Below are 6000 nucleotides of genomic sequence, written 5' to 3'. Positions count from 1 at the left end.
AGGGGCTGAGGTAATAGTAATAAGTCCACTTCATACCTAAGTCAATCAGTTTATTTGGGATTCAGGTGGTGAGTCAGTCCAAAGAGGTTTGGACTTCCAGCATGAGGAACTTGTGGGGTGTTTGTGGGGGTGAATGTGTGTGTGTGTGTGTGTGTGTGTGTGTGTGTACAGGCTTGCACTCATGCATGCATGTGTGTAGACAGGTGATGAGAACAGTTTATCCTGAAAGAGTTTCTCTTTCTCCCCTTTCCACTCCTCCCCCTCCCCAGCTACCCCATTTGCTTCTGTTCTCACACTCCATAGAACAGTATTGCTTCCTTTCAAGACTGTTTCAGCTCCTGCTTCTTTAGTCCTCTTAGGTTGAGTGACAGGTGAAACGCTGCTGTTGTCTGAGGTGTATCAGGCATAGGAGAGAGTGGGATGTGGATTGACAGCTGTCCCCGGAACTTGCCTCTTGCTCTATTGGTATCTGTCTCTTCTCCATCTTCTGTGTATTGGAATCTAGACTGATGTACACACAGGAGCATCAAGTGGGTCTGGGCACAGCCATCTTCTCCCCATCATTCTCACTTCCTACTGTTCTTGCAGCAGTCTAGGGCCCTTGGGTATTTGGGATACAAAGGAGCTTTTTCTGGTCCTCTCTCCTCGAGGGAAAAGAACAACAGTAATGTAATAGGAAGCAGAGCTAAGCGTGGGCATTTAATAGCTCTTAAGTGGCCAAGAGATGATGCAGACGGTAACTAGAGATTAACTTTCTTTACGGGAGGCATTTCGTGCAGATTTTTTCTTTCAAGAATGACCACCAGGGGTTGGGGATTTAGCTCAGTGGTAGAGCTCCGAAAAAATGAACCAAAAAAAAAAAAAAAAAAAAAGAATGACCACCAGTCATGCCAAGCCCTGGCATGGATATAAATATAAATACCAGTCTGGCCATTAAACACTAATTTCTAAGAGCTGTTTCATCCTCGTTGACAAGAGACGCTGCGTCCAAGGAAGACACGGCTCAGAGATAAATACAGAAGACATCTGTATTTATTAGACTGGGTGCTATTGGGGAAGCTGTAGCTATGTTAAAAATAACATGCGCTTCAAAGTTCACAGGATAAATATAGCTAGCCGGGAACAGATGAGTAATGTCAGTACCACCGCTCCCAACCAGAGGGTGCTGAGTGCTGAAATTCAGTTTTACTTTTGATAGTCCTTAGGCATTCACAAGGCACAAAGCAAAGCCCTTGAGATTGGAGGCAGCCATGACATAAAATAGAGTCCGTTAAGGAAATAAAAATGTCGGCTGCCGCCGCAGAGAGATCATAGGCAGCACCCCACGAGCAAACTTGAGCCTCGGGACCACAGGTAAGACCAACTTTTCTGCTGCAAGAGACCTGCCTGGTGAACTCAGGACACACAGAGGCAAAATTCCTCTAGGACTGGGCACTTCCTGTGTTTACCAGGAGTCCCAAACCCGAGGATCCCGGCCCGCAGCAGCTCTCTGCTCCCAGACCCCGTGGGAGAGAGACCTCACCGCCTGATCAGGTGGGCACTCCTGAGGCTGCAGAGCGGAAGAGACCACCAACACTGCCCACCCCTGCCCACATCCCTGGCCCAAGAGGAAACTGTATACGGCCTCTGGGTTCCTGTGGGGGAGGGCCCAGGAGCGGCAGGACCCCTGTGCCTGAGACACCGCCGGAACCTGAAAGGACAGACTGGATAAACAGTTCTCTGCACCCAAATCCCGTGGGAGGGAGAGCTAAACCTACAGAGAGGCAGACACACCTGGGAAACCAGAAGAGACTGCACTCTGCACACATCTCTGACGCCAGAGGAAAACACCAAACGCCATCTGGAACCCTGGTGCACGGAAGCTCCCAGAAAGGGTGGTGCAGAGCTTCCTGGTTGCTGCCGCCACGGAGAGCTCGTAGGCAGCACCCCACGAGCAAACTTGAGTCTCGGGACCACAGGTAAGACCAACTTTTCTGCTGCAAGTGACCTGCCTGGTGAACACCAGACACAGGCCCACAGGAACAGCTGAAGGCCTGTAGATAGGAAAAACTACATGCCCGAAAGCAGAACACTCTGTCCCCATAACTGGCTGAAAGAAAACAGGAAAACAGGTCTACAGCACTCCTGACACACACAGGCTTATAGGACAGTCTAGCCACTGTCAGAAATAGCAGAACAAAGGAACACTAGAGATAATCTGATGGCGAGAGGCAAGCGCAGGAACCCAAGTAACAGAAACCAAGAGTACATGGCATCATCGGAGCCCAATTCTCCCACCAAAGCAAGCACGGAATATCCAAACAAACCAGAAAAGCAAGATCTAGTTTCAAAATCATATTTGATCATGATGGTGGAGGACTTCAAGAAAGACGTGAAGAACTCCCTTACAGAACAAGTAGAAGCCTACAGAGAGGAATCGCAAAAATCCCTGAGAGAATTCCAGGAAATCATAAATAAACAAGTAGAAGCCCATAGAGAGGAGACACAAAAATCCCTGAAAGAATTCCAGGAAAACACAATCAAACAGTTGAAGGAATTAAAAATGGAAATAGAAGCAATCAAGAAAGAACACATGGAAACAACCCTGGATATAGAAAACCAAAAGAAGAAACAAGGAGCTGTAGACACAAGCTTCAGCAACAGAATACAAGAGATGGAAGAGAGAATCTCAGGAGCAGAAGATTCCATAGAAATCATTGACTCAACTGTCAAAGATAATGTAAAGCGGAAAAAGCTACTGGTCCAAAACATACAGCAAATCCAGGACTCAATGAGAAGATCAAACCTAAGGATAATAGGTATAGAAGAGAGTGAAGACTCCCAGCTCAAAGGACCAGTAAATATCTTCAACAAAATCATAGAAGAAAACTTCCCTAACCTAAAAAAAGAGATACCCATAGGCATACAAGAAGCCTACAGAACTCCAAATGGATTGGACCAGAAAAGAAACACCTCCTGTCAAATAATAGTCAAAACACCAAACGCACAAAATAAAGAAAGAATATTAAAAGCAGTAAGGGAAAAAGTCAAGTAACATATAAAGGCAGACCTATCAGAATCACACCAGACTTTTCGCCAGAAACTATGAAGGCCAGAAGTTCCTGGACAGATGTCATACAGACCCTAAGAGAACACAAATGCCAGCCCAGGTTACTGTATCCTGCAAAGCTCTCAATTAACATAGATGGAGAAACCAAGATATTCCATGACAAAACCAAACTTACACAATATCTTTCTACAAATCCAGCACTACAAAGGATAATAAATGGTAAAACCCAACATAAGGAGGCAAGCTATACCCTAGAAGAAGCAAGAAACTAATTGTCTTGGCAACAAAACAAAGAGAAAAAAAGCACACAAACATAACCTCACATCCACATATGAAGATAACAGGAAGCAATAATCACTATTCCTTAATATCTCTCAACATCAATGGCCTCAACTCCCCAATAAAAAGACATAGATTAACAAACTGGATACGCAACGAGGACCCTGCATTCTGCTGCCTACAGGAAACACACCTCAGAGACAAAGACAGACACTACCTCAGAGTGAAAGGCTGGAAAACAACTTTCCAAGCAAATGGTCAGAAGAAGCAAGCTGGAGTAGCCATTCTAATATCAAATGAAATCAATTTTCAACTAAAATTCATCAAAAAAGATAAGGAAGGACACTTCATATTCATCAAAGGAAAAATCCACCAAGATGAACTCTCAATCCTAAATCTATGCCCCAAATACAATGGCACCTACGTACGAAAAGAAACCTTACTAAAGCTCAAAACACACATTGCACCTCACACAATAATAGTAGGAGACTTCAACACCCCACTCTCATCAATGGACAGATCATGGAAACAGAAATTAAACAGAGACGTAGACAGACTAAGAGAAGTCATGAGCCAAATGGACTTAACAGATATTTATAGAACATTCTACCCTAAAGCAAAAGGATATACCTTCTTCTCAGCTCCTCATGGTACTTTCTCCAAAATTGACCATATAATCGGTCAAAAAACGGGCCTCAACAGGTACAGAAAGATAGAAATAATCCCATGCGTGCTATCAGACCACCACGGCCTAAAACTGGTCTTCAATAACAATAAGGGAAGAATGCCCACATACATGTGGAAATTGAACAATGCTCTACTCAATGATAACCTGGTCAAGGAAGAAATAAAGAAAATTAAAGACTTTTTAGAATTTAATGAAAATGAAGGTACAACATACCCAAACTTATGGGACACAATGAAAGCTGTGCTAAGAGGAAAACTCATAGCGCTGAGTGCCTGCAGAAAGAAACAGGAAAGAGCATATGTCAGCAGCTTGACAGCACACCTAAAAGCTCTAGAACAAAAAGAAGCAAATACACCCAGGAGGAGTAGAAGGCAGGAAATAATCAAACTCAGAGCTGAAATCAACCAAGTAGAAACAAAAAGGACCATAGAAAGAATCAACAGAACCAAAAGTTGGTTCTTTAAGAAAATCAACAAGATAGATAAACCCTTAGCCAGACTAACGAGAGGACACAGAGAGTGTATCCAAATTAACAAAAATCAGAAATGAAAAGGGAGACATAACTACAGATTCAGAGGAAATTCAAAAAATCATCAGATCTTACTATAAAAGGCTATATTCAACAAAACTTGAAAATCTGCAGGAAATGGACAATTTCCTAGACAGATACCAGGTACTGAAGTTAAATCAGGAACAGATAAACCAGTTAAACAACCCCATAACTCCTAAGGAAATAGAAGCAGTCATTAAAGGTCTCCCATCCAAAAAGAGCCCAGGTCCAGACGGGTTTAGTGCAGAATTCTATCAGACCTTCATAGAAGACCTCGTACCAATATTATCCAAACTATTTCACAAAATTGAAACAGATGGATCCCTACCGAATTCCTTCTATGAAGCCACAATTACTCTTATACCTAAACCACACAAAGACCCAACAAAGAAAGAGAACTTCAGACCAATTTCCCTTATGAATATCGACGCAAAAATACTCAATAAAATTCTGGCAAACCGAATCCAAGAGCACATCAAAACAATCATCCACCATGATCAAGTAGGCTTCATCCCAGGCATGCAGGGATGGTTTAATATATGGAAAACCATCAACGTGATCCATTATATAAACAAACTGAAAGAACAAAACCACATGATCATTTCATTAGATGCTGAGAAAGCATTTGACAAAATTCAACACCCCTTCATGATAAAAGTCCTGGAAAGAATAGGAATTCAAGGCCCATACCTAAACATAGTAAAAGCCATATACAGCAAACCAGTTGCTAACATTAAACTAAATGGAGAGAAACTTGAAGCAATCCCACTAAAATCAGGGACTAGACAAGGCTGCCCACTCTCTCCCTACTTATTCAATATAGTTCTTGAAGTTCTAGCCAGAGCAATCAGACAACAAAAGGAGGTCAAGGGGAAACAGATCAGAAAAAAAGAAGTCAAAATATCACTATTTGCAGATGACATGATAGTATATTTAAGTGATCCCAAAAGTTCCACCAGAGAACTACTAAAGCTGATAAACAACTTCAGCAAAGTGGCTGGGTATAAAATTAACTCAAATAAATGAGTAGCCTTCCTCTACACAAAAGAGAAACAAGCTGAGAAAGAAATTAGGGAAATGACACCCTTCATAATAGACCCAAATAATATAAAGTACCTCGGTGTGACTTTAACCAAGCAAGTAAAAGATTTGTACAATAAGAACTTCAAGACTCTGAAGAAAGAAATTGAAGAAGTCCTCAGAAGATGGAAAGATCTCCCATGCTCATGGATTGGCAGGATTAATATAGTAAAAATGGCCATTTTACCAAAAGCGATCTACAGATTCAATGCAATCCCCATCAAAATACCAATCCAATTCTTCAAAGAGTTAGACAGAACAATTTGCAAATTCATCTGGAATAACAAAAAACCCCGGATAGCTAAAACTATCCTCAACAATAAAAGGACGTCAGGGGGAATCACTATCCCTGAA

The sequence above is a fragment of the Rattus norvegicus genome, chromosome 1, assembly GCF_021556685.1.
Source record: "Rattus norvegicus strain SHRSP/BbbUtx chromosome 1, alternate assembly SHRSP_T2T, whole genome shotgun sequence".
In the NCBI taxonomy this organism is placed as follows: domain Eukaryota; kingdom Metazoa; phylum Chordata; class Mammalia; order Rodentia; family Muridae; genus Rattus; species Rattus norvegicus.
The sequence above is the reverse complement of the archived record's forward strand: the minus strand, read 5'-3'. Positions refer to the sequence as shown.